The sequence below is a fragment of the Arachis stenosperma genome, chromosome 10 (assembly GCF_014773155.1).
Source record: "Arachis stenosperma cultivar V10309 chromosome 10, arast.V10309.gnm1.PFL2, whole genome shotgun sequence".
NCBI classification, from domain to species: domain Eukaryota; kingdom Viridiplantae; phylum Streptophyta; class Magnoliopsida; order Fabales; family Fabaceae; genus Arachis; species Arachis stenosperma.
This window is the reverse complement of record NC_080386.1, coordinates 67,393,261-67,418,491: the sequence shown is the minus strand read 5'-3', so window position 1 is coordinate 67,418,491 and position 25,231 is coordinate 67,393,261.

Sequence of the window (25,231 nt, the reverse complement as noted above, 5' to 3'; positions counted from 1 at the left end):
ACTTCCGTGACCACATGTGAAAAGTCAAAAGAAGAGCAAAGCATGAAGGAGAAATTGGAAAATTCGGTGGAGAAGGAGGAATCAAATTTTGTGTTGGAACAATTGGAGGAGCCTATGATCATTGAGGAAAAGGAAGAAGTGGTTGAAGATTTAGGAGATGTTGAAAGACCAAGGGAATGTAGCATCATGGAGCATTCTTCCAAAAAGCTTGATATTGATGTTGAGGAGGGTGCGCAACCTCTGAGGCATACCATCACTAGAAATTTGGAAGAAGCTTATCAAGCAATAGATTCAATCATGCATGAATTTCTCTCTACAATAGAATCCTCTCCCATTGGACATGGAGTTGAAATTATAAAAGAGTGTGCACAACCTCCCAAGGAAGACGGAAATGGCATGGTGTATATTGAAATTGAAGAATATGAAGAGGTTGATCAAGAGATGAATTCACTCATCCATGAATTTATGTCCAAAATTAAATCACCTCCCATTAGGCAAGAAATCAAAGTTCTTGAAGACAACACCAAGCCAAGTGAAAAAAGGGAAGAGGTTGAAATTGAAGAAGCTTGCGAAGAGGTGGAAGCAACCAAAGAAGAGCCTAAAGAAGTAGACCGTGCATCGTCTAAGTGTGGGGAGGTCTCCCTTCCCAAAGCACCATCCATCACAACATTCAAGTGGGTAAAACTCTTATCCCTAAGCTTCACGTTCTCACTTGAATATGGTTTAATTGAAAATGATGGTCAACTTAGAGCTCTTTGTGGAGTTAGGAATAAAAGAGAGTTGTGTAGTGGTTGGAAATTTGGTATAAAAAGCATAAAGGCCAAGGCCCCAAGGTATAGGGATGATGTTGGGACAAGAATCACTTTGTATGGGTCTAGAAAGAAGCAATGGGGGAGTAAAGAGAATTCTGTGTGTCCACCACATTTATGTCAACCGCCCATCCGACAAAATCATTAAACTAAACCAACGGATGGATGTGAAGATAAGATATGGGATCCCGGTTCGCTATGTGAAGACCAACTTTGGGGACTCGTATCTTGGGTGGAACTTTGCCCAAGCTTAATAAAACTGGTTGGAAATTCTGTCAACCAACTGAGAAGCATGGATCCTTGGAGATTCAAGGATGGGTACAAACATAAGCCACCATGACAACAAGCATCTCAAAATGTCCAACTTAAGGACTTAAACTAAAAGTGCTAGGTGGGAGACACCCCACCATGGTAAACTCTTTCCACTCTCTTTTAAATTTGCTTATTAAGTGATTTGAGTTACCATTGTAGGTAGATGTTTCATACAAATTTGTTTGTACAACTTAATTGTTAGCTTAGTCACATGCATGTTGAGTTTAGTAGTAGATGAATAATATCAAATTGCATTTTTTTTGTGAATTGTATGATGGCTGATTGAATAAGGAGTTGCGAACAGTATGGGGAGCAAAATGTTTTTCAAAAAAAAAAAAGAGGGGGATGGACGCGTGCGCACAAAGTACGCGCACGCGTCCCTGTGCAGATGCAACATCGCCCACATACCCGAGAGTTGGTCCTCTCTTGGGCAAACATTATGCCCTGAGCCCAACCTAACCCACGCAGACGCGCACTACCTGCTGCAAATTGTTGAGCCAATCCCCAGAGAGTTGGGCCAGCTCTGAGCCATTCTTAAGCCCCTGGCCCAACTCAACTCGCGCGGACGCGCACTCGCCGGGTGCGGGCCCGTATGCCAAAAATTGAACACGACACGAGCGCATGCACCGCGCGCGCGCACCCTATCCCAAATCGTCAACGTACGCGGACGCGCACTTGCCGCGCCCGCGTCTTTACGTGCTGCCACCAATCTAGGCTTCTAACCCGAGAGTTGGGCGTGCCTCAAGCCCACTCTAAGCTTCAGGCCCAATCTCATGTACGCGTGCGCGCACTGTACGCAAACGCGCCCTTACCTAATCTGCCATACCACGCTAGAGCGCACTGCACGCTCGCGCATGATTCTCCATTTTCCTCAATGCGCGCGGATGCGTACATGCCGCGTGCGTGCCGGTCTGGTAGCGCGACTTACAGGCCATTCTCCAGAGAGTTAGGCCTGAGTTGGGCCAATTCTAAGCCTCTAGCCCAACTCCATGCACGCGTGCGCGCACTGTACGCGCACGCGTCCTTTCCTGGTTTGACTCATCCACGCTTAAGCGCGTTGTACGCGCACGCGTAGTTCCCATGTTTTCTCCATGGACGCAGACGCGCAAGGTGCGCACGCGCGCCGATTCAAAAAGTGGGATAACCCTAATGCTCGACGCACACTGCGCAGTCGCGCACTTCTTCCTCCCAACCTCCACTTCCGTTTCCTCTCTTCTTCTCCGCCCGAACCGCCGTCACCGCAGCAGCACCGGCCACCACCGGACAACCATACCTTCCTTTTCTCTCACCACCATTTAATCCCTATCTCTCTCCCTCTCACACATCTAGTTCACAGCAACCGCCTCTGCTCCGCCGTGGTTCCACCATCACCGCCGGCGATCTCTTCCTCCACCCACTCGCCATTCTCTCTTTCATCCACTCTCTTTCTCCGTCTCTCCGCCTCTCCCCCTCACAGCTGTCCGCAGCCCCCACCGCCGCCACTCTTCCGCCACAACCGCCGCAGTTCACGACGGCGCAGCTCCTGGTCCCATTGCTCCCCTATTTTCCCTTCCATTATTAGTTCCCCTGCTCCCAAGTTCTTGCGCCAACTCTGCTTGTTTTACTTCTCCGTTTCTATTACTTACTGTTAGTTGCTCGTAGTTAGTTAGAATTAGAACTTTGTATGTTAGGTTAGATAGAAATAATTGCGGTTAGGTAGCTAGGGCTGGATAGAGGATTCTAGGCCTGATAATTGCTCCGTATGTGCATATTCGCTGCTGGCTTCCTTGGGTACTGTATGTTGGTTGTGGGTTGTTATTTCATGCGATATGTGTTGCTAAATAATATCTGTTTGCTGCTGTGCGTAACTGATGTTGTTTTCTGTGCTAATTGTGCTAATTTGCTATCCGGGAACGTCCAATTTTAAGCCGGAATGCTGCCCGATTTTCAAGGAAATTAGTTTCATTTTGGTCTTTATTTCAGTTTTGGGCAAATTTCCATTTCCTTTTGACTTCCCGGATTTGCACAATCTTTGTGAACATGAACCACAACTTCTCTTTTAATTGCGCATACATATCATCATATCACTAATCCACTTTTCTAACTCACTAATTTCTTTAACCATCTAACTTCCACTCACCTTTAATCATCTTTAGTCATCTAACTTTCAAAAATATGATGATATTATTGCCTTTTAAATGAGAGTTGTTGACTTTAATGAAGGATTGCATTTTTGGTTCACCTGTTCATTTTTCCATATTCTTTACAACATCATGTTTGTTATTGCCAACTGTATCCTAAACATGCCTTCTTTGTTACATGCTAAGTGTTTTCTCGCTTATATTCAATCATATTTTTCAGGATGTCAGATAAGGGCAAAGCCATAGCCACTGCCTCCAAGAAAAGAAAACTCTCTACACCCTCCATTCCTTCCATCTACAAGCATTATGCTAAGAATCCATTGAATAATGAAGAAAAAGAAAATCAGCAATTGCCTTCTACCAATCCAGACAAATTCCCCAATCTCTACTGCGAGCTTCGATTTTCTAAATACCGAACAACAAAGCTGAATACTGAGAGGAAATTGCTCCTACCTAATGATGTGAGACGATCCATCACTGGTCGGATCCTTGAGTTGGGTATCGACTTCGTTGACAGAGATTTGGGGGATATCAATATATCTTGGGTAAAGGAATTCTACTGCAACTTCTTCCGTCCTACTTTGGATTCGGTTCAGGTGCAGGGTAGAGAGATTATGATCACTGAGACTGCCATCGGGGAGGCGTTACAGTGCCGACACATTCCTGATGACATGTGTGCCCATCAGCAGGCCGAGTTGGCTATCCATACCATGACCTTTGATTATGAGGCGCTTAGGCGCGTGATTGGGATACCGGATGCTGCATGGGTTATAGATGCGGGCAACACCAAGCCTAAGGGGATGCTATTTGCTCACTTGACCAGAGAGGCCAGGACTTGGCAGATGATCTTCGCCCACTACGTCCTGCCTACCACCCACTTCTCTGAGATTCCCATGGAGATGCTCCTGCTAATTGGATGTGTCATTGAGGGGAAGGATGTCTCTTTCCCTATACTTATCAGACAGTGCATGTGGCGGGCGCATATTCGTGGCCTACTTCCATTTCCTACATTGGTCACGAGTATGGCGGCCTTAGCTGAGGTCCTATGGTTGGATGATGATGTGCGACCACCACCCCCTGATGCTGATGACAGCGAGGTTACTATCCCCTGGGGTGGTTGGGTGCATGAGAGACCACCTGCTAGACGCCGCTCTCGGGCTAGAGCTGTCGTGGGGACACCTTCACCATCAGCCCCTACAGCTGCCCCATCATCCTCTACAGCCGTAGCTCCTTCATCATCTACAGATCCACCAGCAGCACCTGAGCCGACCTATCTCCTGGTCCAGCGTCTTCTCCGGTTTTTAGAGCGCAAGAGACACCATGTCAGGCGCCGATTAGATCGGATGGACCAGGCACTTATTTCTTTGGGTGCTGAGCTACCTCCGCTTCCCGATTCTCCGCCCTCCGATGAGCAGGATCATCAAGAGGAGGATGCGGAGGCACCAGTTCAGCAGGATGCCCCTGACACTACAGAGCCACCACGGACTCATGAGGAGCCGATCCCACAGCCACAGCCAGAGCCAGAGCCAGAGCCTACCGTTGTATCTCCCACTGATCCTCCGGTTTAGCATCGAGGACGATGCTTGATTTTAAGTGTGGGGAGGGCATCGGTAGCGTTATATGGGAACCGGTGAACTTTTCGGCCTAGTTATCTTATTTTGCACATCTTTGTATATGTTTTGATGCATTTCCAGTTTACTTTAGTTTACTTTGGATACTTTTATTGCTTATTTTGGATTTTAGACATTTTGATGCTTTTGGATATTTTTAGATGTTTTATTTTTAGTTGGATTTTTTTTATGCATTTTTGCTTATCTTTCTTTTTAGTTTGTGGTTGTGATTAGAATTCATACTTTGAATTGCAAACACTTAGTCACCCTTTTTGCATAAGAAATTGGTTTTAAGTAAAAGGAAAGGGTGAACTAAGAAAATTTTTGGATTTTTCAATCACAACAATGCTTAGTCAAACATTGAGATTTTTCAAGAAGTTTAAATATAGGGCATTGACCCAATTGATTGAAAGAAAATTTTTGGTGAAACTTGCTTGAATTTCATACCTTGTGAAGCATGTATTGAACTAAGAACACAAGCTTGTGAGACTTGAGCCTATTGATGTGGTTACATTTTATAACCACTTATTTTCCATTCTTGTGTGAAATTGCTCTCTTTCTATGATTATGATCCTTGATTTGCTTGATTCTATATGTCCATTTATTTCTTGTATCCATGCATTTGTATGATTGAGGCCATTATTTCATTAGCCACTTACCCAAATAGCCAACCTTTTATTCTCCATTGTTAACCAATTTTGAGCCTATGCTTAACCAACTCGTTCTTATTTTAGCTCATTACAAGCCCAAGGCGGAAAACCAATGAAAAGTCCTTGTTTGGATCTTTGATTAGCCTAGGCTAGTGAGAGTGTTTCTTATTCAAGGTTGGTGAGGTTTGGGAACATTGGATGGGATAAAAGGGGTAGTACACTTTCATGTTTAGGAATTGGGTACATATTCATGTATTGATTAAATGTAGAGGCTTTATGCATTGATGTTCTTGTATTTAGTTTGAAAGAAGAAAAAGAAAAAAATATATAAAGAAAAGAAAAAAAATGAATGAAAATGAAAAGAGAAAAGAGAAGAAAAAAAATGATGATGAAAAAAAATATACGTAATAAAGAGGGGACAAAATGCCCCAAAGTGAGTTCAATAAGAATGCATGAGTATGTGAAAAAGTGAAGAATGGGTAGTTAGGTTAGTACTTAATTGCATAGGTCGTTATATAGGTTAGATGGGAAAGTTTAAGTTAATCAAAGATTCAAATCCTAGTCCACTTAACCATAAATGATCCTACCTTGACCCTAACCCCATTACAACCTAAATGAAAGACCTCATGATGAATGTATGCATGCATTGAATAAGTGTTGATTGTTAGAAGAAAATCAAATTTTGGAAAACATGATTAGAAGAGGATTGAGTGAATTAACCCTTAAACACTTGAGTGAATAGAGCGGATACACATCCGGTGAGGGTTCAAAAGTTCAATTACATGTATTCACCCATATTTTCTATATTCTTGCAAGTTTGAACTCTTTTTGATAATTCAATACAATTGTAGTTTGGACTTAATCCCTATTGCCTAGCTCTTGTGCTTACACATGCTCTCATGGGAATTGATTTGTTTGAACTAAGCATTTCCATTTGCTTAGATAATTGCATTTAGATAGGACTCATATAGTTTAGTTGCATTCAATAAATGTCATAACCCTTAGTTCCTTCTTAATTTAGCATGAGGACATGCACGCGCACGCGCACAAGGCGCTCGCGCGCACATTGCGATACAGGCCAAGGACGCGCACGCGTCGATGACGGCACATGACCTCACTAATGCAACACGTGCCTGGCAATTTGAGAGGGTTTCTGAACCCATTTTTGGCGCCAAATTGCTAAGGGAAAGGAATAAAAGGATGAAGGATTAAGGGGAAGGCATCACTTTTGACCAAGAGTCAATTAGGAAAAATATAGTTTTAGTTAGAGGATTAGTTTAGAGTTTTAGAGAGAGAAGCTCCCTCTTCTCTCTAGAATTAGGATTAGGTTTAGTTCTTAGATTTAGGTTTTAATCTTTGCTTTCTTCTACTTCTATCCTCTTAATTCCTTGTTGTTACATTCATTCTTCTTCCATTCTTTTGTTATAATCTCTCTTATGTTGTTCTTGTATTTCGTTATAGATCTAGTATTGTTCCTTTCTCTTTCAATTCAATAAAGGTAAATCATAATAATTGTGTTTCTTTTGATTTGTGTTGTTAATTCCTTTCAATAATTGTTGCTTGATTTTGTTCTTGTTGTTGATTTACTATATTTTCCTTTTATGCCTACCAAGTGTTTGATAAAATGCTTGTTTGGATTTTAGTGTAGGTTTTGTTCCTCTTGGCCTAGGTAGAGTAATTAGTGACTCTTGAGTTATCTAATTCTTTGGTTGATTGATAATTAGAAGTTGCTAATTGATTTGAATGTTTCTAAAGCTAGTCATTCCTTTAGGAGTTGATTAGAACTTGAGGAATCAAATTGATTCATCCACTTGACTTTCCTCCATGGTTAGAGGTTAACTAGGTGGTAGCAATGAACAATTCTCATCAAAATTGAGAAAGGTAACTAGGATAGGATTTCTAGTTCTCACATCTTGCCAAGAGCTTTGTTAGTCGTTAGTTTATTTTCATCACCATTTACTTTCCATGCTTCCTATCCAAAACCCCAAAATAACTCACAACCAATAACAAAACATTTTATTGTAAATCCTAGGGAGAACGACCCGAGGTCTAAATACTTCGGTTTATAAATTTTAGGGGTTTGTACTAGTGACAAACAACTTTTTGTATGAAAGGATTAGTGATTGGTTTAGAAACTATACTTTACAACGAGATTTCATTAGTGAAATTCTAAACCGTCAAAAATCCAATCATCAGCGTGCGCGCACGGTACGCGTGCGCATCCCTGGCCGAGCCCGTGGCTAGAGGATGGTTGGAGTTTATCCAATGCTCAATCATTCCCACTAGCAACCGGTCTGAAGTTACTCTAGACCGGGCCATCATGATCCATAGCATCATGATTGGAGAAGAAGTAGAAGTTCATGAGGTTATAGCCCAAGAACTCTATAAGGTGGCGGACAAGTCCTCTACCTTAGCAAGGTTAGCCTTTCCTCATCTCATTTGTCACCTCTGTTATTCAGTTGGAGTTGACATAGAGGGAGACATCCTCATTGATGAGGACAAGCCCATCACTAAGAAAAGGATGGAGCAAACAAGAGACCCCTCTCATCATGAGATCCCTGAGATGCCTCAAGGGATGCACTTTCCTCCACAAGATTATTGGGAGCAAATTAACACCTCCCTAGGAGAATTGAGTTCCAACATGGGACAACTAAGGGTGGAGCACCAAGAACATTCCGTCCTCCTCCATGAAATTAAAGAAGATCAAAGAATCATGAGAGAGGAGCAACAAAGACAAGGAAGAGACATTGAGGAGCTCAAGCACTCCATAAGACCTTCAAGAGGAAGAACAAGCCGCCATCACTAAGGTGGACCCGTTCTTTAATCTCCTTGTTCTTTATTTTCTTGTTTTTCGAAAATTTATGCTTTATGTTTGTCCATGTTTGTGTCTTATGATCATTAGTGTCTTAGTGTCTATGCCTTAAAGTTATGAATGTCCTATGAATCCATCACCTTTCTTAAATAAACAAATGTTCTTAATTGAAAAAGAAAAGAATTGCATGAATTTTGAATTTTATAACAGTTCAATTATTTTGATGTGGTGGCAATACTTTTGTTTTCTGAATGTATGCTTAAACAGTGCATATATCTTTTGAATTTGTGGTTCATGAATGTTGGCTCTTGAAAGAATGATGAAAAAGGAGACATGTTACTGAGGATCTGAAAAATCATAAAAATGATTCTTGAAGCAAGAAAAAGCAGTGAATACAAAAAAAAACGAAAAAAGGGAAAGAGAAAAAGAAAGAAAAAGAAAGAAATAAAGTTGTGATCCAAGGCAAAAAGAGTGTGCTTAAGAACCCTGGACACCTCTAATTGGGGACTCTAGCAAAGCTGAGTCACAATCTGAAAAGGTTCACCCAATTATGTGTCTGTGGCATGTATGTATCCGGTGGTAATACTGGAAGACAGAGTGCTTTGGGCCACAGCCAAGACTCAATAAGTAGCTGTGTTCAAGAATCATCATACTTAACTAGGAGAATCAATAACACTATCTGGATTCTAAGTTCCTAAAGAAGCCAATCATTCTGAATTTCAAAGGATAGAGTGAGATGCCAAAACTATTCAGGGGCAAAAAGCTAAAAGTCCCGCTCATCTAATTGATACTGATCTTCATAGATGTTTTTGGAATTCATTGCATATTCTCTTCTTTTTATCTTATTTGATTTTCAGTTGCTTGGGGACAAGCAACAATTTAAGTTTGGTGTTGTGATGAGTGGATAATTTGTACGCTTTTTGGCATTGTTTTTAGTATGTTTTTAGTAGTTTGAGTTGAGTTTTTAGTATATTTTTATTAGTTTTTAGTTAAAATTCACTTTTCTGGACTTTACTATGAGTTTGTGTGTTTTTTTGTGATTTCAGGTATTTTCTGGCTGAAATTGAGGGACCTGAGCAAAAATCTGATCCAGAGACTAAAAAGGACTGCAGATGCTGTTGGATTCTGACCTCCCTGCACTCGAAGTGGATTTTCTGGAGCTACAGAAGCCCAATTGGCGCGCTCTCAACGGCGTTGGAAAGTAGACATCCTGGGCTTTCCAGCAATATATGATCGTCCATACTTTACCCAAGATTTGATAGCCCAAACCGGCGTTCAAAGTCACCTTCAGATTTCCCAGCGTTAAACGCCGGAACTGGCACCTAAATGGGAGTTAAACGCCCAAACTGGCATAAAAGCTGGCGTTTAACTCCAAGAAGAGTCTCTGCACGAAAATGCTTCATTGCTCAGCCCAAGCACACACCAAGTGGGCCCGGAAGTGGATTTTTATGTCATTTACTCATCTCTGTACACCCTAGGCTACTAGTTTTCTATATATAGGACCTTTTACTATTGTATTTTAATCTTCTGATCTTTGGAATCTTTTGTTCTTTAGATCTTTTGATCACTTTGGGAGGCTGGCCTCACGGCCATGCCTAGACCTTGTTCTTATGTATTTTCAATGGTGGAGTTTCTACACTCCATAGATTAAGGTGTGGAGCTCTGCTGTACCTCGAGTATTAATGCAATTACTATTGTTCTTCTATTCAATTCCGCTTGTTCTTGTTCTAAGATATTCATTCACACTCAAGAACTTGATGAATGTGATGATTATGTGACGCTCATTATCATTCTCACTCATGAACAAAGTGACTGACAACCACTCTTGTTCTACAAGCAAACGAGGCTCTAATGTTTATCTCTTGGATTCCTGATACACGATGCATGGTTGATCGCCTAACAACCGAGTGCTCGCCTGACAAACGAGCCAGCCATTCCGTGAGATCAGAGTCTTCGTGGTATAGGCAAGAACTGATGGCGGCATTCAAGAGAATCCGGAAGGTCTAACCTTGTCTGTGGTATTCTGAGTAGGATTCAATGATTGAATGACTGTGACGTGCTTCAAACTCCTGAGGGCGGGGCGTTAGTGACAGACGCAAAAGAATCACTGGATTGTATTCCGGCCTGATCGAGAACCGACAGATGGATAGCCGTGTCGTGACAGGGTGCGTTGAACATTTCCACTGAGAGGATGGGAGGTAGCCACTGACAACGGTGAAACCCTTGCATAAGCTTGCCATGGAAAGGAGTAAGAAGGATTGGATGAAGACAGTAGGAAAGCAGAGAGACGGAACGGACAACATCTTCATACGCTTATCTGAAGCTCTCACCAATGATATACATAAGTATCTCTATCTTTATCTTTATGTTTTATTCATATATCATTTATACCCATTTGAGTCTGCCTGACTAAGATTTACAAGGTGACCATAGCTTGCTTCATACCAACAATCTCCGTGGGATCGACCCTTACTCGCGTAAGGTTTATTACTTGGACGACCCAGTGCACTTGCTGGTTAGTTGTGCAAAGTTGTGTAGTGATCACAATTTCGCGCACCAATTCTATTCCAACGTGATCGAGAACTGACAGATGATTAGCCATGCGGTGACAGCGCACCTGGACCATTTTCACTGAGAGGAAGGACAGTAGCCATTGACAACGGTGATCCCCAACATACAGCTTGCCATGGAAAGGAGTAAGAATGATTGGATGAAAGCAATAGGAATGCAGAGATTCAGAAGGAACACAGTATCTTCATGCGCTTATCTGAAATTCCCACCAATGAATTACATAAGTATCTCTATCTTTATTTTATGCTTTATTTATCTTTATATTCGAAATCCATTATAACCATTATAATCCACCTGAATGAGATTTACAAGATGATCATAGCTTGCTTCATACCAACAATCTCCGTGGGATCGACCCTTACTCACGTAAGGTTTATTACTTGGACGACCTAGTGCACTTGCTGGTTAGTTGTGCGAAGTTGTGAAGAATGTGTGTGAACCATAGTATTGTGCACCAAGTTTTTGGAGCCATTACTAGGAATTGTTCGAGTTGTGAAAAGTATGAGTCACAATTTTGTCTATTACTTATCTACTGTATTTAGTGTAAATTAATTTAATTACACACCTAAATTGTTTAATGCTTAAAGTGTGACTGAGTTCCATCTCTACCTTACACTCATGGCACTAGTAACAGCATATTAAGCCAAATTATTGTGTATCATTTATACCCATCATATAATTGTACATTTGTTCAATGGGTAAAAATTGTACAGTATTTAAAAAAATATGTAAAAAATATTTTTTTTTCTTCAGGGAAGGGGAGTATTCACCGCCTGGCTTAATTTTATTTAACTTTAACACAAGTATTACATCACTTTCTGCCAACCTCACCAGATGTTATTAATGCTTTGGCGTCATAGCATTATCAACAGCCTTCTGCATCAATGCCCACTTTGTCCTTCTCCCTGTTATAACGTTTTCGGGTGCCACTTTCTTATGTGGCTTCCAAAATATTGAGCTTGTGAATAATGTTGTACTATTCAAGGTGGGTAGCTATGTATTCGTCAAACTAATAAAGGTATACCAGCAGCAATCTGTGTCATGGCGTAAGAGTTAGAAGTTGTAAATGAGATATTTTAGTCTTTTTTCCTATTGTCACTAGAATCGAAAAGGTGGCTTATCTACTACATTTAGTGAAAGGTAATTTTATTACCCATCTAAATTGTTTAATGCTAAAAGTGTGACTAAGTTTCTACACTACCTTATACTCATGGCAATAGTAACAACATATCAAGCTACATTATTGTCTATCATTTATACCCATCATATTATGGTACATTAGTTCAATGAGTAAATATCATACAGTATTAAAAAAAATAAGTGAAAAATATTTTTTCCATTAGGGAAGGAGAGTTTTCACCGCCTGGCTTCATTTCATCTGAATTCACCACAGGTATTGCATCACTTTCCAGCCAATCTCACCAGATGTTATTGATGCTTTGCTGCCACAGCATTATCAACAGCCTCCCACATCAATGTCCACTTTGCCTGTCTCCCTGTTGAAACTTTTTCAGGTGCCACTTTCTTATATGGCTGGTAAAAGGAAGAACTTGCGAATAATGTTGTGCTATTCAAGGTGGGTAACTATGTATTCCTCAAACTACAGCCACACCAGTAGCAATCAGTGGCATGGCGCAAGAGTCAGAAGCTGGGGATGAGATATTTTGGTCTTTTTTTCTGTTGTCACTAGAATCCGGAAGGTGGCTTGTCTACTGCATTTAGTGTAAATTAATTTGATTACATACCTAAATTGTTCAACGCTTAAAGTGTGATTGAGTTCCATCTCTACCTTACACTCAGGGCGTTGTAACAACAAATTAAGCCACATTATTGTGTATCATTTATACCCATCATATTACTGTTCATTTGTTCAATGAGTAAATATCATACAGTATTAAAAAAATATGTAAAAAATATTTTTTTTTTGTTCAAGGAAGGGGAATATTCACCGCCTGGCTTAATTTTATTTGACTTTAGCACAAGTATTGCATCACTTTCTGTCCAACCTCACTAGATGTTATTGATGCTTTGCCACCACAGCGTTATCAACATCCTCCCGCATCAATGCCCGCTTTGTCCTTCTCCCCGTTATAAATTTTTCGGGTGCCACTTTCTTCTATAGATTCCAAAATAATGAACTTGTGAATAATGTTGTGCTATTCAAGGTGGGTAACTATATATTCGTCAAACTGCAAGTATACCAGCAGCAATCTGTGTCATGGCACAAGAGTTAGAAGTTGGAAATGAGATATTTTAGTCTTTTTTCCTAATGTCACCGGAATCGGAAAGGTGGCTTATCTACTACATTTAGTGAAAGTTAATTTTATTACATACCTAAATTGTTCAATGCTAAAAGTGTGACTAAGTTTCTACACTACCTTATACTCATGGCAATAGTAACAACATATCAAGTTACATTATTGTCTATCATTTATACCCATCATATCAAGATGTGTGCGTGCACACCAAGATGTGGGCACGCACAGGGGGGTGAAGAAATGGGGGTGAGCGGACGTACAGGTGTGTGCGAGTGCTCTGAATAGAGAGGATATAAGAGTCTGTGCGCACGCACAGAGGCGTGTCCGGACGCACATAAGGGGAAAGAAGGGGTGTACCCACGCACAAAAGGTGCGTGTGCTGCGAGCAGAGGAGGTTCCAAAGGTTGTGCGTGCGCACATAGCTATGCGCATGCACAGGAAGGGTCTTTTCTTTCTAAGAAAAGGAAGGAATGTGCGCGTGCACGCAAGGTGCGGACGCATAGAAAGAAAGGAAGGGGTGTACACACGCACAAGCCGTGCGCATGCTGTGAACAGATGAAGTGTTTAAGAGAGTGCGTGCGCACGTTGTTGTGCATACGCACAGGGATGGAAAAACAGGGGAACTGTGCGCGCGCACAAGGCTGTGCATACGCACAGGACTCTATCAAACTCAATGGGGAGAGGCTCTTTGGGATCATTGAGGGGATTGACCAAGAAAAACAAAAAATCACCAATGATGGAGTCCTCATCTTGATCAATCTCTCTCAATTCCCCCTTTCTTTCCTCCGGTTCACATACTTCCCTTTCTTCCTCTTGTTGCACTTCAAGCTCTAACTCTTCTTCTTTTCCTTGAGCCTTCATGCTATCCTCCTCTCTACACTCCTTCGTTGCTCCTCCACATTCCTCAAGGGAAATGTCTTGATTACTTGAGCATAGCGAGGTTAGGCAGTTTACCGTTTCGGCTATGGTGGCAATGAACTCCCCTTGCTTCCTTCGAAACTCTTCTTGCTCCTAGAAGAATGCTTGAAGGTCTTGTTCCTCTTGGGGCAAGGGTTGGAAACCTTTACATTGAAGTGGAAAAGAAGGTTCAAAGATTGGGAGAATGGTTGTATATGTAGGAGGTAGTTCATGTGGGTGGGGATATTGAGGTGGTGTATAAGGGGGTGATGGTTCATATGGTTGGTAGCAATGTGTATAGACATTTTGATTCCATGGAGGTGTATGATATGGTACTTGAAGGTTTGGTGGTTGAGGGTTGTGTATGAGGTATTTCTCATATCCTTGGGTTTGATATTCATATAGAGTAGAGTGTGGCTCGTTGTAGTATGAGGGAAATGTTTACCATGAGTGTTGCTCATACACTATTAGTTCCTCCCTAAGTTGATTCTCCCACTCCATGAAACAATCCCAATTTAAATTCATCATGCTCCACAAAATACTCACAACCAAGCTCTAAGCAACAAGGGTGATAACTCATAGAGAAAATAGAAAATAAAAGCAAAAGACATCAACAAAACAAGAAAACGAACACCTAAATGTTAGCAAAAAAACAACCAAATAATAAAAGAGTAAGCTATTTACACTATTGACATATTTACAACAACCTAAGATATAACACCAATTGCGTCCCCGGTAATGGCGCTAAAAAACTTGATAATTTAGGATTTGCACCGGTTCGGAAATTAGATAAAATAGTACCGTTGTGAGTAAAGTCCAACCTGGCAATTCAATCCCAAAACATCAAAGTTTAATTCAATTATAAAACATATAAACCGAGATCAAGAGTAATTCAACCTCGGGTCATTCTCCCTTGGAATGTAGTTGAAAGTGTTACTCTCTTGGTTGTGGAGGCAAAAAGGGGTGGTTTCCAAATCAAAGAACGAAAGATTAAAAGAACTTAAGAAATTAAAAGAACAAAGAAATTATCAATATTGTAATTAGTGCAAGTAAAAAGGAAGTAAGGTCAAAAATAGTGAAATTGCAAGATATGTAATAAAGAGCCTTGACATGGAAAATGAGGATCCAAGAAATCCTATCTATTCATACTCTAGCTCGAGCTATATGACCTGGGTCAGAGTCAAGAAGTGACCGACCTCTTATACAGGTTGGTCAAATACTGACCTCTTCATAAAGAGCTCGGCCAAATTGCCATAGCGGCCCAAGCAGGCCCAAACCAAAGGACACGCCCCACTCTAAAAGGTAAGATAAGGTGACCTCACCCACCAAAGATAAAATAAGATAACAAACTTATCTCAAAGGAAGGTCATCAACACTACTATAAATACACTAGAGCATCCACATATAACTCATACTCTGATTCTACACAAAATCCTGTCTAAAGCACGTGCTAACTTAAGCATCGGAGTCTTTTGCAGGTACCACCACCCTCCGGTGATCAAGGATCAGCAGCGCCTCCAGATTCAACAAGTCGGACATGATAACTCTGGCCACAATAACAGATCTCATCTGAGGTCAACCTTCAGTTTCAGGTAACCCTCGGAACACTATCATTGCCATAACCACAACTATGATAATTATGATAAGTCAATCTTGCCTAGTTAACCCCAAACATCGAGGATTAATCAATCAAGCATAATTGACCTTAATCCATAAGTCATAGCTTACTTACCAAACTAGTTGATAAAAAGCTAGTGTCAATGGAGACAAGAGTCAACTAACTACCCAAGAATTACCACTAAATGTCGGACATTATAACTTTAGTATCCTAGGAACTCAAATCCCAAGCCAAGGTGGGAAAATATACTCAAAATCTAAAGTTGACATTTTCACAAACACCATGTGTGCATGATGAGCGGATATTTTATACGCTTTTGGTGGTATTTTCATGTAGTTTTTAGTATGTTTTAGTTACTTTTTAGTATATTTTTATTAGTTTTTATGCAAAATTCACATTTCTGGACTTTACTATGAGTTTGTGTATTTTTCTGTGATTTCAGGTATTTTTTGGCTGAAATTAAGGGACCTGAGCAAAAATCTGATTCAAAGGCTGAAAAAGGATTGCAGATGCTGTTGGATTCTGACCTTCCTGCATGCGAAATAGATTTTTTGGAGCTACAGAAGCCTAATTGGCGCGCTCTTAATTGCATTGGAAAGTAGACATCTTGGACTTTCCAGCAATGTATAATAGTCTATACTTTGCCCGAGATTTGAAAGTGCAAACTGGCATTTAAACGCCAGCTTTTTACCCTTTTCTAGCGTTAAACGCCAGAACTGGCATAAAAGTTGGAGTTAAACACCCAAACTGGCACCAAAGCTGGCGTTTAACTCCAGGAATAGCCTATGCACGTGAAAGCTTTAATGCTCAGCCCAAACACACACCAAGTGGGCCCCAGAAGTGGATTTTTGCACTATCTATCTTAGTTTACCCATTTTCTGTAAACCTCGATTACTAGCTTAGTATAAAAACTACTTTTAGAGATTCATTTTGTACCTCATGACATTTTACATCTGAATTTATATCTTTTACATCATGAGTCTCTAAACCCCATGGTTGGGTGTGTATCTCTTGGGTTCCTGGTTCACGAGTTTGATTGCCTCTCCTGACAACAGAGTGTTTAAATCCGTGAAATTAGAGTCTTCGTGGCATAAGCTATAATCAATTGGCAGCACTCTTGAGATCCAGAAAGTCTAAACCTTGTCTGTGGTATTACGAATAGGATCTCGGAAGGGGTGACTGTGACGAGCTTCAAACTCACAAATGTTAGCCGCAGTGACACTGTGCAAAAGGATCAATGGATCCTATTCTAGCACAAGTGAGAACCAACAGATGATTAGCCCTACGGAATCCGTAGTTGGACCATTTTCACTAAGAGGATGGATGGTAGCCATTGACAACAGTGATCCACCAACATACAGCTTGCCATGGAAGGAGCCTTGCATGCGTGAAGAAGACAATAGTAGGAAAGCAGAGATTCAAAAGACAGAGCATCTCCAAAACCTCAACCTGTTCTCTAATACTGCATAACAAGTATTATTCATTTCATGTTCTTTTACTTTTCACAAACAGAACTCTTTTCATTATTAATCTCCTGACTAAGGTTTACAAGATAACCATAGATTGCTTCAAGCCAACAATCTCCGTGGGATCGACCCTTACTCACGTAAGGTATTACTTGGATGACCCAGTGCACTTGCAAGTTAGTGGCACCGGAGTTGTGAAAGGTGTGAATCATAATTTCATGCACCAGTGCATAAAACCAAAACATGAGAAATTGCAAGGATAATTCGAAAACTATAACCAACTATCAATAATATCAACAAGAGACAAGCAATCAAGCATAAAGGAAGCATAAGATATGAAATTCATCAATCAAAACTTCAAGAACTTAAAATTGAAAGTAAAGATAATGATATTAAAGAGGAAATTGAGAGTACTTACAATTAAAGAAGCAAAAATCCATAAGTGATGGTCCACCGTTGAAAATACATAAGTGATGGTCCAGGCATGGCCGAGAGGCCATCCCCCATGAACGTGATCAATAGTCTCCTAAGATAAACAATGGATTAAAACGGAGACCAAAGATGTCTAATACAATAGTAAAGTATCCTATTTATACTAGACTAGTTACTAAGGTTTACAGAAATAAGTCTAAATGCAGAAATCCACTTCCGGGGCCCACTTTGGTGTGTGCTTGGGCTGAGCTTGAGCTTTACACGTGCAGAGGATTCTCTTGGAGTTAAATGCCAAGCTGTAACGTGTTTTTGGCGTTTAACTCTGGTGTGTGACGTGTTTCTGGCGTTTTACTCAAGAATGCAGTATGGAACTGGCGTTGAACGCCAGTTTGCGTCGTCTAAACTCGAACAAAGTATGGACTATTATATATTGCTAGAAAGCTCTGGATGTCGACTTTCCAACGCCATTGTAAGCGCGCCATTTAGAGTTTTGTAGCTCCAGAAAATCTATTTCGAGTGCAAGGAGGTCAGAATCCAACAGCATCAGTAGTCCTTTGTCAGCCTGAATCAAATTTTTACTCAGGTCCCTCAATTTCAGCCAGAAAATACCTAAAATCACAAAAAAACACAACAAACTCATAGTAAAGTCCAGAAATGTGAATTTTGCATAAAAACTAATAAAAACATCCCTAAAAGTAACTAGATCCTACTAAAAACTACCTAAAAACAATGCCAAAAAGCGTATAAATTATCCTCTCATTACAACACCAAACTTAAATTGTTGCTTGTCCCCAAGCAACTGAAAATCAAATAGGATAAAAAGAAGAGAATATACTATAAATTTTAAAATATCAATGAATATTAGTTCTAATTAGATGAGCGGGACTTGTAGCTTTTTGCTTCCGAACAGTTTTGGCATCTCACTTTTTCCTTTGAAGTTCAGAATGATTGGCTTCTATAGGAACTCAGAGTTCGGATAGTGTTATTGATTCTCCTAGTTAAGTATGTTGATTCTTGAGCACAGCTACTTTTATGAGTCTTGGCCGTGGCCCTAAGCACTTTGTTTTCCAGTATTACCACCGGATACATAAATGCCACTGACACATGACTAGTTGAACCTTTTCAGATTGTGACTCAGCTTTGCTAAAGTCCCCAGTTAGAGGTGTCCAGAGCTCTTAATCACACTCTTTTTGCTTTGGATGATGACTTTAACAACTCTGTCTCAAGCTTTTCACTTGGACCTGCATGCCACAAGCACATGGTTAGGGACAGCTTGATTTAGCCGCTTATGCCTGGATTTATTTCCTTGGGCCCTCCTATCCATTGATGCTCAAAATCTTGTATCCTTTTTACCCTTTCCTTTTGGTTTTAAGGGCTATTGCCTTTTTCTGCTTGCTTTTTCTTTTTTTTCCTAATTTTTTTCACCACTTTTTTTTTGCAAGCTTTGTTCTTCACTGCTTTTTCTTGCTTCAAGAATCAATTTTATGATTTTTCAGATCATCAATAATATTTCTCTTGTTCATCATTCTTTCAAGAGCCAAAAATTTTAACATTCATAAACAACAAGATAAAAAATATGCACTGTTTAAGCATTCATTCAGAAAATAAAAAGTATTGTCACCACATCAATATAATTAAACTAATTTCAAGGATGAATTTGAAACTCATGTACTTATGGTTCTTTTGTATTAAAAACATTTTTCATTTAAGAAAGGTGAAGGATTCATGGAATTATTCATAGCCTTAAGACATAGTTACTAAATACTAATGATCATGTAATAAAGACACAAACATAGACAAACATGAAGCTCAAAAATAAAAAAATAGGGAGATAAGAACAAGGAAGTTAAGAAATGAGTCCATCTTAGTGATGGTGGCGCCTTCTCCTTGAAGGACCAATGGTGTTCTTGAGCTCCTCTATCTCTCTTCCTTGCCTCTGTTGCTTGATCCCTAGTGATTTTGGTGCTCCTATCCTTAGTTGCTCCCAATAATTGTGTGGAGGAAAATGTATCCCTTGAGGCATTTCAGGGATTTCTTGATGAGGGAATTTCTCATGCTCTTGTTGAGGTCCATGAGTGGGCTCTCTTGTTGTGCAGTCAAATGCTCTATTACTGAGCTATGGACCCTTGAGATGAATCTCTCCATCTCCCATGACTCAGAGGTGGAAGCAATTGCTTTCGCTTTCCTCTTTCTTGAGGTTTCTCTGGCCTTAGGTGCCATCAATAGTTATGGAAAAATAAAAAAGCTATGCTTTTACCACACCAAACTTAGAATGTTGCTCATCCTTGAGCAAAAGAAGAAAAAATAGATGAAGAAGAAGAAGATATGGAGGAGAGGGAGAGATGTGTATTCGGCCAAGGGAGAGAAGAGAGGGTTGTGTTGTGTGAAAAAGAAGAAGGATGAAGGGGTTTATATAGTGGAGGGAGAGGGTAGTAGGTTCGGTCATTTAGGGTGGGTTTGGATGGGAAAGAGATTTTGAATTTGAAGGTAGGTGGGGTTTATGGATGTGAGTGAAGAAGAGAGAAGGTGAGTTGAGGTAGGTGGGGATCCTGTGGGGTCCACAGATCCTGAGGTGATCCTGTGGGTTCCACAGATCCTGAGGTGTCAAGGATTTATCATCCCTGCACCAATTAGGCGTGTAGAACGCCCTCTGCATGCAATCCTGGCGTTTAACGCCAGACTGAAGCTTGTTTCTGGCGTTAAACGCCCAGATGTAGCATGTTTCTGGCGTTTAACGCCAGCCTGATGCTTGTTGCTGGCGTTAAACGCCAGCTTTCCTCAGGGTGCAATCCTAGCATTTAAATGCCAGACTGTTGCATGTTTCTGGCGTTCAACGCCAGATTCATGCTCTGTTCTGGCGTTGAACGCCAACCAGATGCTCCTTACTGGCGTTTAAATGCCAGTAAGCTCTTCCTCCAGGGTGTGCTGTTTCTTCTGCTAATTTTTTATTCTATTTTAAATTTTTGCAATTGTTTTGTGACTCCACATGATCATAAACCTAATAAAACCTAAGAGAACAGTAGAAATAAAAATTGGGTTGCCTCTCAATAAGCGCTTTTTTAATGTCAATAGCTTGACAGTGAGCTCTCATAGAGCTTCACAGATCATCAGAGCATTGTTGGGACCTCCCAACACCAAACTTAGAGTTTGAATGTGGGGGTTCAACACCAAAATTAGAGTTTGGTTGTGGCCTCCCAACACCAAACTTAGAGTTTGATTGTAGGGGCTTTGTTTGACTCTGTATTGAGAGAAGCTTATCGTGCCTCTTTTCCATGTTTACAGAAGGATAACCTTGAGCTTTAAACACAAGGTAGTCCTCATTCAATTGAAGGACTAACTCTCCTCTGTCAACATCAATCACAGCTCCTACTGTGGCTAGGAAGGGTCTTCCAAGAATGATGGATTGATTCTCATCCTTCCTAGTGTCTAAGAATATGAAATCAGCAGGGATGTAAAGGCCTTTAACTTTTACCAACACGTCCTCTACCAATCCATAAGCTTATTTTATTAACTTGCCTGCCATCTCTAATGTGATTTTTACAGCTTGTACCTCAAAGATCCCCAGCTTCTCCATTACAGAGAGTGGCATAAGATTTATACCTGACCCCAGGTCACACAGAGCCTTCTTAAAGGTCATGGTGCCTATGGTACAGGATATCAAGAATTTACCAGGATCTTGTTTCTTTTGAGGTAGAGTTTGCTGAACCCATGTATCTAGTTCACTAATGAGCAAGGGGGGTTCACCTTGCCAAGTCTCATTACCAAACAACTTGGCATTCAGCTTCATGATGGCTCCTAGATATTGAGCAACTTGCTCTTCAGTTACATTTTCATCCTCTTCAGAAGAAGAATAGTTCTCAAAGCTCATGAATGGAAAAAGGAGGTTCAATAGAATCTCTATGGTCTCTAGGTGAGCCTCAGATTCCTTAGGTTCCTCAGTTTGGAACTCCTTTTTGTTCAGAGGACATCCCAGGAGGTCTTCCTCACTGGGATTTACATCCTTCTCCTCCTCTTTGGATTCGGCCATTGTGATTATGTCAATGGCCTTGCACTTTCTTTTTGGATTCTCTTCTGTATTGCTTGGGAGAGTGCTAGGAGGGGTTTCAGTGATTTTCTTACTCAGCTGGCCCACTTGTGCCTCCAAATTTCTAATGGAGGACCTTGTTTCACTCATGAAACTTAAAGTGGCCTTAGATATATCAGAGACTATGTTTGCTAAGCTAGAGGGGCTTTGCTCAGAATTCTCTATCTATTGCTGAGAAGATGATGGAAAAGGCTTGCTATTGCTAAGCCTGTTTCTTCCACCATTATTAAAGCCTTATTGAGGCTTTTATTGATCATTCCATGAGAAATTTGGATGATTTCTCCATGAAGAATTATAGGTGTTCCCATAGGGTTCACCCATGTAATTCGCCTCTGCCATTGCAGGGTTCTCAGGATCATAAGCTTCTTCTTCAGAAGATGCCTCTTTAGTACTGTTGGATGCATTTTGCCATCCATTCAGACTCTGAGAAATCATGTTGACTTGCTGAGTCAACATTTTGTTCTGAGCCAATATGGCATTCAGAGTATCGATTTCAAGAACTCCCCTCTTCTGAGGCGTCCAATTACTCACAGGATTCCTCTCAGAGGTGTATATAAATTGGTTATTAGCAACCATGTCAATGAGTTCCTGAGCTTCTGCAGGCATTTTCTTCAGGTGAATAGATCCACCTGCAGAATGGTCCAATGACATCTTAAACAATTCAGACAAACCATCATAGAATATATCCAGGATGGTCCATTCTGAAAGCATGTCAGAATGATACTTTTTGGTCAACTGCTTGTATCTTTCCCAAGCTTCATAGAGGGATTCATCATCTTTTTGTTTGAAGGTCTGAACATCCACTCTAAGCTTGCTCAGCTTTTGAGGAGGGAAGAACTTAGCCAAGAAGGCCCTGACCAGCTTATCCCAAGAGTCCAGGCTATCTTTAGGTTGAGAGTCCAACCATGTTCTAGCCTTGTCTCTTACGGTAAAAGGGAAAAGCATGAGCCTGTAGACTTCAGGATCTACTCCATTAATCTTAACAGTCTCACAGATCTGCAAGAATTCAGTTAAAAACTGATAGGGATCTTCTGATGAAAGTCCATGAAACTTGCAGTTCTGTTGCATTAGAGCAACTAGTTGAGGTTTCAGCTCAAAATTGTTTGCTCCAATGGCAGGGATTGAGATGCTCCTTCCGTCAAATTTGGAAGTAGGTGTAGTATAATCACCAAGCATCCTCCTTGTATTATTATTTTCGGCGGCCATCTCCTCTTCCTTTTCGAAAATTTCTGTAAGGTTGTCTCTGAATTATTGTAATTTAGCTTCTCTTAGTTTCCTCTTCAGAGTCCTTTCAGGTTCAGGATCTGCTTCAACAAGAATATTCTTGTCCTTGCTCCTACTCATATGAAAAAGAAGGGAATAGAAAATAATAATAGGGATCCTCTTTACCACAGTAAAAAGATTCCTTTATGTTAGTGGAAGAAGAAAAGAATAGAAGAAGTGAAAAAGTAAGAAACTAAACACAAGGGGGAAGAGTGGGTTCGAATTCTTGAGTGGAAGAGAAGTGTTAGTAGATAAATAAATAGAAGGAGATGAGAGAGATAGAATTTTTTGTAATTAATTTTGAAAAAAAGGTTAGTGATTTTCAAAAATTAGGAGAAGAAATAAAATTAAAAATTAAAATTTGAAACAATTAGTTAATTTAAAAGAATTTTGAAAAGAGGGGGATGATTTTCGAAAATTAGAGAGAGAAGAGTAGTTAGGTGGTTTTGAAAAAAATAAGAATTAGTAAAACAAACAAAAAGTCAATTAGTTAGTTGAAAAAGATTTGAAAATCAATTTTGAAAAGATAAGAAGTTAGAAAAGATATTTTGAAATCAAATTTTTGAAAAAGATATGATTTTAAAAAAAAAAGATATTTTGAAAAAGATTTAATTTTTAAAATTAAAATTGATTACTTGACTAACAAGAAACTAAAAGATATGATTCTAGAATTTAAAGATTGAACCTTTCTTAACAAGAAAGTAACAAACTTCAAATTTTTGAATCAATCACATTAATTGTTAGTAAAGTTTTCAAAATTTTGAAATAAAGATAAGAAAAAGATTTTGAAATTAAATTTTAAAAATTTTCGAAAATCATAAAGAAAAAATGAAAAAGATTTGATTTTTGAAAAAGATTTTGAAAAGAAAGGTTTTTTTAAAAATGAAATCTTGACTTGACTAACAAGAAACAACTAATTTTAAAATTTTTTGACTAAGTCAACCCAAAGATTTCGAATTTTTAAGTAAAATAAGGAGAAGATATTTTTTTATTTTTTTGAATTTTTAATGATGAAAGAGAAAAACACAAAAATGACTCACAACATGAAAATTATGAATCAAAACACAAGATGCATGCAAGAATACTATGAATGTCAAGATGAACACTAAGAACACTTTGAAGATCAAGATAAACATCAAGACTTATTTTTTTGAAAAATTTTCAAGAAAAGAAAAACACAAAAATGCACATGAGAAACAACAAAAAACACAAAACAAGAAAATATCAAGATCAAACAAGAAGACTTACCAAGAACAACTTGAAGATCATGAAGAACACCATGCATGAAATTTTTGAAAAATGCATAAATTTTTAAAAACATGCAATTGACACCAAACTTAAAAATTGACACTAGACTCAAACAAGAAACACAAAATAATTTTTTATTTTTATAATTTCATTAATTTTTTTGTATTTTTTTTGAAAATAATCTTTAGAAAAAACAAAAAAGAAAAAAGAAAAAAATTTTTGAAAGATTTTTGAAAACTTTTTGAAAATAAAATTACCTAATCTGAGCAACAAGATAAACCGTCAGTTGTCCAAACTCGAACAATCCCCGGCAACGGCGCCAAAAACTTGGTGCACGAAATTATGATCATCAACAATGGCACCAAAAACTTGGTAGCGCTCTCAAACGTGAATCACACTTTGTCACAACTCCGTACAACTAACCAGCAAGTGCACTGAGTCGTCCAAGTAATATCTTACGTGAGTAAGGGTCGATCCCACGGAGATTGCCGGCTTGAAGAAAGCTATGGTTATCTTATTATTCTTAGTCAAGATATCAATAGGTATGAAGTAAGCTATGATCATCTTGTAAATCTCAGTTAGGCGTTTAACTCTGGTTTGTGACGTGTTTCTGGCGTTTTACTCCAGACTGCAGCATGGAACTGGCGTTGAACGCCAATTTGCGTCGTCTAAACTCGAACAAAGTATGGACCATTATATATTGCTGGAAAGCTCTGGATGTCTACTTTCAAACGCCGTTGAGAGCGCACCATTTGGAGTTCTGTAGCTCCAGAAAAATATATTTCGAGTGCAGGGAGGTCAGAATCCAACAGCATCAGCAGTCCTTTGTCAGCCTGAATCAGATTTTTGCTCAGGTCCCTCAATTTCAGCCAGAAAATACCTGAAATCACATAAAAACACAGAAACTCATAGTAAAGACCAGAAATGTGAATTTTGCATAAAAACTAATAAAAACATCCCTAAAAGTAGCTAGATCCTACTAAAAACTACCTAAAAACAATGCCAAAAAGCGTATAAATTATCCGCTCATCAATAAACCCTAAGAGAGCTCTCTACTCTACACTACTCCTGCTCCTATGGA